We start from the raw sequence: 13,281 nt of genomic DNA, 5'->3' as shown, positions 1-13,281 counted from the left end.
GGGTCCTATCCACTGCAAGAATCTTAGACTCAGTTCCTCCAACTTGCTCCTGGCTCTGCTGGTGCTCCTGAGTAGGCATTTACCGTTAGGTAACACCTCTCTCTAGACCCCTCATAGCTTTGGGTTCAGCTCAAAATTTTTTTTTCATCTCCTTCGAGATTTAACTTCCTGGAAAACTGGCAATGAAATAAAAATTACGGATTTTCTTTAGCAAAAAAAAGAAAAAAATTATGAGTAAATGTACTTGGCATGATAAGGTCTTGCTTTTAAAAGTTATTTGAGCTATGCCTGGCTGGCTCAGTCAGTGGAGCATGCAACTCAGGGTTGTGAGTTCGAGCCCCATATTAGGTGTAGAGATTACTTAAAAATAAATCTTGGGGCACCTGGGTGGCTCAGTCGTTAAGCGTCTGCCTTCGGCTCAGGTCATGATCCCAGGGTCCTGGGATCGAGCCCCGCATCGGGCTCCCTGCTCAGCAGGAAGCCTGCTTCTCCCTCTCCCACCCCCCCTGCTTGTGTTCCCTCTCTCGCCGTGTCTCTCTCTGTCAAATAAATAAATAAAATCTTTAAAAAAATAAATAAATAAATCTTAAATATTTATTTATTTATTTATTTACTTACTTACTTACTTACTTAACTTTATGCTACCATGAATGGCAACTGGAAATCTGTGTGGGAGTAAGACAGGATTGTTGTAGGGAGCTCATTCTTTGGAATTCATATCATCGTCATTACATTTATTCAGTATTTATTGACCGTCTGTTCTATGGCAAGTACTGTGGGGAGAATATAACAATGAGCAGCACTGATGGTTATTCCCCACTCGTGAAGTTTACATTCTAGTGGAGGAGGCACTCACAAAAAATGAACAGATTGTAGTAAGTTCCCTCCAAAATGGCTCCCAAGGATCCCCACTTCCTGATATTTACATCCTTGTGTAGTCCTCTCTTACATTTTACCATAGTTGGTCAGTGTGATTAGTAGCATATAGCAGAAGTGATGATATGTCACTTCCTGGATGAGGTTATAAAAAAGACTTTTGCGTCTTTCTTAGGTGCTCACACATTGTCTTAGATCACTCTTTCTGTGGGAAGCTGTCATGTTGTGGGGGTACTCAGGCAGCCTGTGGAGAGGCCTGCTTGCTAAGGAACAAACTGAGCCCTGCCAATAACCACATGAGTGAGTTTGGAAGTGAATCCATCAGCCCCAATTGAACCTTGAAATGACTAACCATGGGGGTGCCTGGGTGGCTCAGTCGTTAAGCGTCTGCCTTCGGCTCGGGTCCTGGAATCGAGCCCTGCATTGGGCTCCCTGCTCCGCGGGAAGCCTGCTTCTCCCTCTCCCACTCCCCCTGCTTGTGTTCCTTCTCTTGCTATGTCTCTCTCTGTCAAATAAATAAAATCTTAAAAAAAAAAATGACTAACCATGGCTAACACATTGATGGCAACCTCATGAAAGATTCTGGCCAGACCATCCAGCTAAGCCAGTCCTGTATTCCTGATCCACAGACATGTAAAGATAGCAAATGTTTGTTTTAAGCTTCTAATTTTAGGGATAATTTGTTATGCATCAGTAGGTAACTAATAGATGAAATAGCTGCAAATTGGATTAAATGCATATTCTCTTATGGTAGAGCAGATGCCCATCAAGAGAAGTGGTATGGTCAAGTGGTTAATGAAATAGGCTTTGGAGCCTGAATGCTGGTTTCATATCCTGGCTCTGCCACATACGGGCTGTGTGATCTTAGCAAGTCTTTTTTTTTTTAAGATTTTTTTGTTTCTTTTTGAGAGAGAGAGAGTGTGAGCACAGAGGGAGAGGGAGAAGCAGACTCCCAACTGAGCAGAGCTGACGTGGGGCTCAATCCCAGGACCCTGAGATCATGACCTGAACCAAAGGCAGACACTTAACCGACTGAGCCACCCAGGAGCCCACTTTTTTTTAACGTCTATTTTCTAATTTGATCATTTGTAGAATGAAGATTAACAGTACTTATGTTAAGGTTGTTGTGAAGAGTCAAGAAGTTAGAAAAAAGTGTGTAGCCCAGAACTTGACACATTTTAAAGGTTCAGTTAATATAACTATTGTTAATCTGTATTCTTGAGCATTTGTTATTAATCTATTTTTTTTAAGATTTATTTATTTATTTGAGAGAGAGAGCATGAACAGGGGGAGGAGTAGACTCCCCACTGAGCAGGGAGCCTGACGTGGGGCTTGATCCCAGGACCCAGGGATCATGACCTGAGCTGAAGGCAGATGCTTAACTGACTGAGCTATCCAGGCACCCCATGTTATTAATCTATTTGTTCAAGCTATTTGCTTATAGTCTTTCACACTGGAAAATGGCTATTGAAGGTGAATGCCCCTGTCTAAATCTGACTCAAATTTAGCAGTGCCATCCACACTGTATTGAGCACCTACTATGTGCCAGGGACAATGCTAGGTCCTGAAAAAAGTAAGATATGATCCATGTCCCCAGAGTTCAGATTCTCATAGGGGAGGCAGAAACAAATGTATTAGTGTAATTAAGGGTTCTAAGTCTGAAAGACTTGTGACTTGAAGAATCTTGAAGAATTCATCACCCAAATGGCATTCGAATTTGGTATACTCCTTGTTATGGGGAGAAACTTGATAGGTTTATGCCTAGGAGAAAATTTGAGAATCAGTTTAGAAGTTCAGAAATGAAAAGATCTGTTTTCATTGCTAATGGAGGCTGTAATTTATACTGGGAATACAAAGCACAGAGGAGAGCAGTAAGCTGAAATGAAGACAGGCTTTGGATCTCAGCTTAAATGTCACTTTCGGAGAGAGCCTCCTCCACATACCCCTGTTCTCTTCCTTCCTCTTCATAGCACTTATCATAATTAATGCTTATTTGTGGTTTTTTTTTTTTTTCTTAAGCACCATGAGGGCAAGAATCTCATCTGGTTTACTCAGCACTATAAACACAGCATCTACTTTGATCTCTGGTACATAACAGGTGCCTAATACATTTTTGTAAATGAATGTTAAATGAGTGTTTAGAACAATTAGCATCCTGGTGGGTCATTGAAGACCCATAGAAAACTTGAGATCAGGGTGCCTGGCTGGCTCAGTTGTTACAGCATGCGACTCTTGATCCTGGGGTTGAGTTCGAACCCCATCTTGGGTGCAGGGATTACTTAAAAATAAAATCTTAAAAAAAAAAAAGAAAACTCGAGATCAATGCCAACAGGATGCTGAGTCAAAGACTGAATTTGTGTGCAATCTTTTACTTCTCTAGCAAAGAGAGGTGCCGGAAAGGCCTTGATGGTTCATAAGGGAATTCCTTTGGAGGACAGTGCTGTAGAATTTCCTCCCCTCCACTTGATACACACAAAATCCAGGAGGGATGAGGAGGAGGCTCTCTTGTTAGGAAATAGAGGGTAATCAGCCTTCTTGTGCTTTGAGGACTGTAAAGGATACTGGTGATCTTACATCTAGCATCCATGGTCCTCTTGGCCCTTACAGGACTCCAGTTTTACTCAAGTAGCCATACCTCCCCCTTGCAACTTATGTGACTCAAGGAGCACCCACCCCATTGCCAATTCCAATTATGGTAACCCCTTTTTCCTTCTGGAACCCAGTCTTTTTTTTTTTAAGATTTTATTTATTTATTTATTTGAGAGAGAGAGAGAATGAGAGATAGCACGGGAGGGAAGAGGGTCAGAGGGAGAAGCAGACTCCCTGCTGAGCAGGAAGCCCGATGCGGGACTCGATCCTGGGACTCCAGGATCATGACCTGAGCCGAAGGCAGTCACTTAACCAACTGAGCCACCCAGGCGCCCTGGAACCCAATCTTAAGTCTTCTTCACATTTGCTAGGCAGTTAACTGGGAGGCAGAGTATGTGCCTGTGTGACCGAATTGGTCAAAAAAACCGGAAGGAAGGATTTTAGATGGAAAAGAAAGTATATGGTCCTGATTGTTCCTGGTAGACATTTGGAAAACCACTTTAGTAGTGGTTTTAGTGAATTTGAAACCTACCATGTTTAAAGGAGAGCAGAGAGACTAATAGACTGGGTCCTTGATAAGTCGTTGAACCATTGAGTTCACCAACCTTAAAGTCTGTTTTGCCTGTGGACTTTCAGTTGTGTGAGATAATAAATTTATTTATTGCTTAAGGAGACCGTTTGAATCAGCTTTTCTATTATCTGCAGCCAAAATGGTTCCAACTGACGCATAATATTTGACCTGGCTCAATTTAGTGCAGCTACAGTCAGAAGAGTGGGCAAGTCACCCTATTGTCTTGGAAAAGGCAAGCAGTTGGATTCTGTGTTTTGAGGGTTGAAAATGAAAATCTGTTTAACTATAAACTATTGCTAGTGAGAATAGCCAGGTAAGGAAAGGGATTGGGGGCAGAGTTGAGAACATGTTTGTGTGGGGCAGACACAGAGATCAAACTCACAGTAACCCCAGCTGCCTAGGAAAGGCTAAATATGGGCCTAAAAGTATTGTACCTGAAAAGGTGTGACCCTGAGACTTCTTGTGAGACACATCATGATTGATGCCTTCTGTTGGAGATCCTTGTTGGCCTTTATGGGACCTGCACAACCACAGGCCTGGAAAATACAGGTCCTCAAACAGCGACACTATGTGGCTGTAAGATGCAACGACAATAGTGGGCCAATGAGACGCCAGGCCTTCCCTTCAGGTGTGTGGAAGTTGTATTTTTCTGCCAGGAATTTTTGGATCATTTAACCCTCTATGAGTTTTTGAAAATGGTGTGCAGGGCCCCTATTTGTAGGTTCTGAATTCATTAATCTGAGAAATAAAATGTTGAGGTGATTTGTGGGGAAAAAAAGCAGTGATCATATTTGTACATGGTTTTTATAGTTTTTATCTGTATTATCAAGATGCATGAAAATTAGGCTTGAAGACACCCAAACAAAAACCTTTCCATTTTATTACTTCCTTTGAAAACTTGTCTGTGGTTTCCCATCACCCGCTGGATAAAGTCCCAGGTCCTTAGCACACCTCGTAAGGCCTTCCTACTCTGCCTCTCCAGGGATGGAACATACTACTCAGTTTCGTCAGGAAACCCTCAGTAAGTTCCATTATATTTTTAAAGGCTTTGGGAGTTAGGTTTCAGGAGAGGGCAGATATGAGCTGTACCAAAGGGGCCCAGGTTTAATGACAAAAAATAACAATAAGGTTTACTGATTACTTGTGATCTAGGCATTATAATGTGCTTTGAACTTATTTAATTTGCACATGAAGTTTTTTCTAAATATCTTTCCTCCCTGTATTGCTGGGGAACTCCTACTGTTCAGAATAATTCGAGTATTCCTCGAAGTTTGCAGTGCTTGAGCTTGGCTGCACATTGGAATCACTTGGGGGAGGGGAGAGACTATTGACAAACTCTTTTTTTTTTTAAAAGATTTTATTTATTTATTTGAGAGAGAGAGAGAATGAGAGATAGAAAGCACGAGAGGGAAGAGGGTCAGAGGGAGAAGCAGACTCCCTGCTGAGCAGGAAGCCCGATGCGGGACTCCAGGATCATGACCTGAGCCGAAGGCAGTCGCTTAACCAGCTGAGCCACCCAGGCGCCCACTATTGACAAACTCTTAACACTTGAGTCCCACCCTGGAGATTCTGATTTAAGTCGTCTGGGGCTTGAGCACCAAGTTTTCACAGCTCCTCACGTGATTCTAATATGCAGTCAGGGTTGAGACCCACAGGTCTAGGAAGACTAAAGTGACCCATTTAGATAATTCTTCTCTTTCCCTTCTGCGCCCTGCGTAAACTTCTCTGATTATGCCTATCACACTGATCTTAATTTCAGAGCGTATATTCATCCCCCTAACTAGACTTTGAGCATCTCCCGCCAGCCACCTCTGCATTTCTGGAGCCTCATGTAGGGCCTGACACTTGGTGGAGACTTGAAAATGCTGAACGGAAGGGCAGAATGTCATCAACAGACACATACTGGGGTCCTCCAAATGCTAGGTGTTGCCGTGCTCAGCAAGGTCTGGAACCTAGAGAACAGGTTGACTAGTCCTGTAGCAAGGGCTCACAGTCACAGCTCGAGTATGTGTGTGGAGGGCAGTGTGCGCTGGCTACATTGCCGGGGCCTCATTTTCACCAACGGCCTCAAATTTGTATTTCTGCGGTCTTCCGGACAAATGAGTTTCCAGGTGCCTACCAACACCACCTGCAAGGCCAGGGTTTGTATTAAGTGCAACGGCGGTGCGCAAGCACACACCGTGAGCGCGGCGCACTCTCGTCTACGTGACTGTGGCGCACTCTCGTCTACGTGACTGTAAGTCCCGCCCCCAGCAGCGGAGCGAACGGGACGCGGGGCCGACCTAAACCCCTCGGTCCCCGCCCTTTCCCCCCCAACCCGCCGGGAGGTGGGAGAAAACAGCTCCAGCGTTCGGAGGAGGAGCCGAGGCGGGCCCTCTCGCCGCGCTCCTGCTCGATTGGCCGGCCTCCCGCGGCGCTGTAACGGTCGCGGAGGCGGGGCCGGGCGCGCTGCTGGAGGGAGGCCACGGCCGAGGAAGGTGAGTGGAGCTGGGTTTCCCATCCCTGAAGCATCCCCGGGACCGGCCTGGCCTGGTCCGAGAGAATGGCCAGAACGGCCCTTATCCGGGCGCCTAGAGAGCCCGCCAGTTAAAAATCCCAGTATAAGGGTTGCGGTCCTGGAGAAACCTGGTTCGAGTCCTGGCTCCCCGGCCTCTGCCATCTTTGGCTGCTCATTTAATGTCTCAGCGCCTCCGTTTCTTCATGCGTAGCATACAGCTTGTAATTCTTGGCGTTATAGGTGGGGATTGAGAAGGTTAAACGAGGCCTTAAGCGTAAGGTTTAGAATGATACCTGGCGCAAACTGGATTGCGGTTAAGTCCTGGGCGATTCCTCCGCCTACAAGAGTCGACCAGAGCTCACCCGCTTCGCTTTTCAGTGTCAAGGTGTCTGAGAAGGTTGCTTGGCTAGAGAAGACTCGGAGCGAAAGGGGGATGGATACACGAAGGAGTAGGCGAGTAGCCCTTCCAACGGCTCATTAGGCTCATTGCAGATTCGGAGGCCCGCTGACTTTCTGCGGAGTCTAAATTGATTCTGTGAAGAAAAGCAATGAGGTGGAAATGTCAGAAGGCTGGGATCCGGCACCTAGAGATCGCACAGAAAGGGTTTCTACTACCACTTATTTTCCAACCATAATAATATTAAGCATTGTGCTGGCATCACCTACATTGGTTCCAGTTCTCTGCGTGAGTTAGTTTTTACTTTCTGTATTGCCTGGTAGACTCCGGCCTCCCCCGCCACACCTTGAGGAAGAGGTGGCTGACTGGGGTTTTGTCCGCAGCTTCTGCCTCAAAGTGGGAGAGGCGTGTTCTGGCCTTTTGTGTACCCTCTCCTGGGGCAGAGTGATTGGGTGGAGATGACATTCAATCCTAACTCCCATTTCCTTATTTGCAGTAGATTCATTTCTTAAGAAATGAGCAGCATGCTGGCATGTTTTTGGAGTAGAGCTTTTGTATTTAATTGACAGTAGAGACTTTGAAAGCATTGCTTGTTCCATTTATTGCAGTAATGTGAAATATATGCTTTTGAGATAGTTGATTACAGATTTTGATGTCTCAATTGAGAAAGAATCATTACAGGCCATGGTTTGTTATTTCCAGCTTTTCCCCAGAAAGTGGTGAAAAATAATTACATTTATTGGATGATGCTTGTTACCTGGGCTTCAGACCTATGAAGGGCTTATAAGTTACCAGAGGACTCTTGGAAACCTGGACAGTGCCAGAAGATACAACATGCTTTGCTTCTCTGCGTTTGGCTTTTTATGCCATTTACAAACCAACTAGTATCTTGCAACCCCTATTCCCACAGTCTTACTTTAGGTGTGTTATGGCACTGATTAAAGCTATAGCATCAGCTTTGTCTTTGGAAAACATTTGGTCTCTACCTGTGACTCAAAGTTCCAGATCTGTGTCCTGACACAGCTTATAGTGGGGGAAAATGCTGGTGCACACTATCAGAACATTAATTTCCCAGCGTGGACCTCTGGAAAGGAGGGCTTGGTCACAAGTGGAATTGAGGAGATAGTTTTTCTTCTTGCCTTTGCCTTTTGTGTTTAGTGGTATTTGTCTGAGAGTGCTTCATTTTGTACCCTTGCAAATGAGAATAATCTACCTTTGTAGCCAGAAGTCAGAACTGATGATAGGTTATGATAAATCTGGACTCCCAGCTAAATGTTTCAACAAAGCAGGGAGAGGAAAGAGGAGAAGGGAGAAGACACATGGTGATGAGCGTCGAGTCCATCAGTGATTACTTCAGTTGTTCCTACATGAGTTCAGTGTTTAACAGTACCATAGATGCCTGCTCTGGGAATGACACAAGACCATTCTTACTAGGAAGTTGAACATTTTAAGATTTTGGTTTATCTTTTTGAAATCTAGATGAAGATCCAGTTTTGGACGTGAGACTCACTGGGTGATCATTTCATTGAGATCAACTTAAATGACCAGGTGAAAAGTGCAAGAGGAATTGCTATGACTGAGGTATGTCTAATATGATAGATAACTCTCTCTGGATGTTGGGAGGCCATGGAAAAGACCTGTTATTTGTTGAATACTGTAATAGATACATTGCATATATTTCCTTTTGATCTCCTGGTAATCCTATCAGGTAGATACTTTAAACTCAGGTAAGGAAACTGAAGTCCAGAGAGGTTAAGTAACTACACTAATTCACATAGTTGGTGGTCACCAACACTAATCACCAACTCTGTCCTGCTATGAGCCAGGGACTGTTCTATTTTCTTTCTATATTAACTCCTAATTTCCATAACACCCCTATGAGCTAAGTACTTTTACAATCCTCATTTTATAATAATGAGATCAGGGCACAGAGTCATTAGTATTTTCCTGGCTGTGTGGCAGAATCCACAATTCAAATCCAGTCAGCCTGGCTGCAGAGCTATACCAGCTTTCTTTTGGTTGGGTTTTCATTACTTTTGTTTTTATTGTTATTTAAAAAAAAATTTTATTATAAAATGAGTTTTTATTAAGTCAAACAGAAAAGAACACATGTACCAAATGTGTAGCTTAATAAATTATTAAAATAAGATGATACCACTCAGATCAGGGTGTAGAATCACCATGCCAGAGCCCCTCCATTGCTCCATGTCAATCACAGTTACTTCTGTACTCCCATTAGTAGCCATTCTTCTGACTTCTATAGTAATTGCTTCCTTGTGTTTGAGTTTTTTTTCATAAATGTATATTTCTAGACACTATAGTGTAGCCTTGCTGATTAAAAAAATTAAGAACTTTTTTTTTAAGATTTTATTTATTTTAGACAGAGAGAACGAGAGGGGAGAGGACCAGAGAGGGAGGGAAAGGGAAAGAATCTCAAGCAGACTCCTGAGCGTGGAGCCTCATACAGGGCTCCATCTCATGACCCTGAGATCATGACCTAAGCTGAAACCAAGAGTAAGACACTTAACCAACTGAGCCACCCAGTTCCCTCTTAAAAACTCCTTTAAAATATCTGTAGGTTTCCAGGGTGCCTGGGTGGTGCAGTCAGTTGAACATCTGACCCTTGGTTTTGGCTCAGGTTGTGATCTCAGGGTCATGAGATTGAGCCCCGAGTTTGGCTCCATACTCAGCCTGGAAAGTCTGCTTGAGACTCTCTCTCAAATAAATAAATAAATCTTTTAAAAAAATCTGTAGGTTTTCTCTTCCCACAGTCTGGATTTTGCTGATTATGAATTCATGTACAATTCAATACGTTCTGCCCTGGGTAATTCCTGCACATTGGTAGCTGGATCCAGGACTGGATCAGACTCAGATTCAAGCAGTGTTTTGGAAGACCATTGGAGGTGCCTATGTTTCTCTTTGTGATCTCAGCAACTGTTGATACTTCATGCCTGTATCTATTCATTTAAGGTTGCAAACAGTGGTATTTTAATTCTATCCTGGCTTTTTTTTTTTTCTTATTAATTGGCATGCTAGTCCCTTATCTATCATCTGGATACACAGCTGTACAATTCCTTTAGGAAAGGCAGCATAAATGCTTGATTCTTTCCATTTATGTTCCTTATCTTTTGAAGACCATTCTTTTAGAAAATCGAATGTCAGTATAAGGTCATGAACTTAAACATATTTGTTGGGTTTTAGTTCATTGCAATCATTATCATTATTGAAGCTCATGTTGTCTCATCTTTGCCCAGCGGAGAGCCTATTTAAGCCTGTTCTTTTGATATGACCCTTAATAGTCTGATTGCTTGTTATCTGATAGCTTGAATGCTCTGTCCGAAATCTGAAATCATCCATTTCTTCAAAAAACTGGATTTTTTTTTTTTTAGAGGGAAATTGCATTTCAGGGTCATAATCTGTATGCTAGGGATCCATAGTCATTGTTCGAGGCTTTTCAGTAGGCAGAGCTAGAATTCCTACATCTATTTATATAGAGACACACACACATTAAAGATTAAGTATTTCATGAGTGCATATAAACACTTCCAATACAAATTGAGACTATAGAGCTTTCATTTAATTTCCTATTGTATCTATAACCCCCTTTTTTTTAAAAGGTTGATTTTTAAAAATTTTTTATTGTTATGTTAATCACCATACATTACATCATTAGTTTTTGACGTAGTGTTCCATGATTCATTGTTTGTGCGTAACACCCAGTGCTCCATGCAGAATGTGCCCTCTTTAATACCCATCACCAGGCTAACCCATCCCCCCACCCTCCTCCCCTCTAGAACCCTCAGCTTGTTTTTCAGAGTCCATCTTCTCTCATGGTTTGTCTCCCCCTCTGACTTACTCCCCTTTATTCTTCCCATCCTGCTGTCTTCTTCTTTTTCTTTTTTCTTAACATATGTTGCATTATTTGTTTCAGAAGTACAGATCTATGATTCACCAGTCTTGCACAATTCACAGCGCTCACCATAGCACATATCCTACCCACTGTCTGTCACCCAGCCACCCCATCCCTCCCACCCCCCACCACTCCAGCAACACTCAGTTTGTTTCCTGAGATTAAGAATTCCTCTTATCAGTGAGGTCATATGATACATGTCTTTTATAACCCTTTTTTTTTTTAAAGATTTTGTTTATTTATCAGAGAGAGAGAGACAGAGGCAGGCAGAGGGAGAAGCAGGCCTTGCTCAGCAAGGAGCCCGATGTGGGACTCGATCCCAGGACCCTGGGATCATGACCTGAGCCGAAGGCAAACGCTTAACCGACTGAGCCACCCAGGCGTCCCATATAACTCCTTTTTTTTTAAGATTTTTTATTGTTTGACAGCACAAGCAGGGGAGTGGGGGAGGGAAAAGCAGGCTCCCCACTGAGCAGGGAGGCCAATGCAGGGCTGGATCCCAGGGTCCCAGGATTATGACCTGAGCCGAAGGCAGATGCTGAACCATCCAGGTGCCCCTATATATCATTTTGGTTACCCAGTGCTCCTTTATTAGGTTCCTCAGGAAGGAATATTCCCTAAGTTCTTGTATGGGGATAAGAGCTTGTGTTCTTTATACTTGAAAGTCAGTTTTGCTGATATAAAATCCTTGGTTCACACTTCTTTTCCTTGAGTTTCTTAAATATATTACTCTTTTTTCTTCTGGTATAAAGCATTGATATTAAAGCCAGATGATAATCTAATATTTTTTCCCCTTATAAGTCATTGTTCTTTTTTTCTAGATGACCAAAGAATTTTTTCTTTGAAGTCTAGTAATTTTATTAGGATGGGTCAGTATTCTCAAGTATGTGATATGCTCTTTCCATATGTAATTTCAAATGTATATATTTTTTCATTTCAGTAAAGTTTTATTTTTTAAACAGCTTTATTGAGATATATGTGATATAAAATAAGCTGCACATATTTAAAGTGTACTATTTGATAAGTTTTGACATATATATATATATATGTCAAACCATCACACAATCAAGATTGTGCATATATCCATCACCCCAAAAATTCCCTTGTTCCCCTTTGTGGTCCATCTTTCCAGCCTCTCGTTCCCCTAGCCACCATTGATCTACTTAGATTAGATTAGTTTTTGTTTTCTAGAATTTTATATAAATGGAGTCATACAGTATGTAAATCTTCGGCTTTTTTTACTCAGTGTAAGTGTTTTCTGGTTCATATGTGTTGTTGCATATATCAATAGTTTATTCCTTTTTTTTTTTTTTGAAGGTTTATTCGTTTTTATTGCTGAGAGGTATTCCATTGTGTCCATATACTAGTTTGTGTATCCATTCAGTTTTGATGGACATTTGAGTTGTTTTCAGTTCCTGGCTATTACAGATAAATCTCTTAACTTTTATGTATAAGTCTTTGTGTGGTCATATGCTTTCATTTCTCTTGGGTAAATACCTAGGACTGGGATGGCTGGGTCTTAGGTGTATAGTTAACCTTTTTAAAAAACTGCCAAAGTGTTTTTCAAAGTGGTTGTCCTATTTTACGTGACCATCAGCAGTGTATCTGAGTTCCAGTTCCTTCATGGTAAGAGTCTTTTTTTTTTTGGTTTGTCTCTTTTTTATCCCTTTGCTCTGTTTTGTTTCTTAAATTCTACATGAGTGAAATCATATGGTATTTGTATTTCTCTGAGTGACTTATTTCACCTAGTATAATACCCACTAGGTTCATACATACTGTTTTATAGCCGAATAATATTCCATTGGATATATATTGCATCTTCTTTTTCCATTCATCTATCAATGAACACTTGGGCTGCTTCCGTAGTTTGGCTATTATAAATAATACTGCTATAAACTAAGGGTGCATGTATTCCTTTGAATTAGTGTTTTCATATTTTTTGGATAAATACCCAGTAGCATGATTACTGGATCATAGGGTGGCTCTATTTTTAATTTTCTGAGGAACCTCCATATCGTCTCACACAGTGACTGTACCAGTTTGCATTCCCACCAACGGTGCACAAGGGTTCCTTTTTCTTTACATCCTTGTCAGTACTTGAGTTTTTGATTTTAGCCATTCTGAGAGGTATGAAATAATATATCATTGTGGTTTTGGTTTGCATTTCCCTGATGATGAGTGATAATTGAGCATGTTTTCGTGTGCCTGTTGGCCATCTGTATGTCATCTTTGAAGAAATGTCTGTTTATGTCCTCTGCCCATTTTTAATTGGATTATTTGTTTTTTCGGTATTGGGTTGTATAAGTTCTTCAAATGTTTTGGATACTAACCCTTTATCAGATATGTCATTTGCAAATATCTTCTCTCATTCTGTAGGTTGCCTTTTAGTTTGGTTGGTTGTTTCCTTTGCTGTGCAGAAGCTTTTTATTTTGATGTAGTCC

The 13,281-nt window shown here is 42.0% G+C and overlaps 1 protein-coding gene across 7 annotated transcripts in view; it reads left to right on the top strand.

The window, feature by feature from the left end:
* Nucleotides 1-13,281, top strand: part of CEP70 (centrosomal protein 70) — a 115,753-nt gene that overhangs the window by 5,511 nt on the left and 96,961 nt on the right. For 3 of the 7 annotated variants that reach the window (XM_027582711.1, XM_027582709.2, XM_027582710.2), the window contains exons 1-2: nucleotides 6,383-6,513; nucleotides 8,410-8,511. The gene's annotated coding sequence lies outside the window, so the exon portion shown is untranslated. Of the gene's footprint in view, nucleotides 1-6,381; nucleotides 6,514-8,409; nucleotides 8,512-13,281 lie in introns of those variants that run through there. The other 4 variants (XM_027582707.1, XM_027582705.1, XM_027582708.2 and 1 more) reach the window with 2 other exon arrangements.

Source organism: Zalophus californianus, chromosome 1 (genome assembly GCF_009762305.2).
Source record: "Zalophus californianus isolate mZalCal1 chromosome 1, mZalCal1.pri.v2, whole genome shotgun sequence".
NCBI lineage: Eukaryota > Metazoa > Chordata > Mammalia > Carnivora > Otariidae > Zalophus > Zalophus californianus.
Note: the sequence above shows the minus strand (reverse complement) of the source record. Positions and strands in the feature narration are given on the sequence as shown.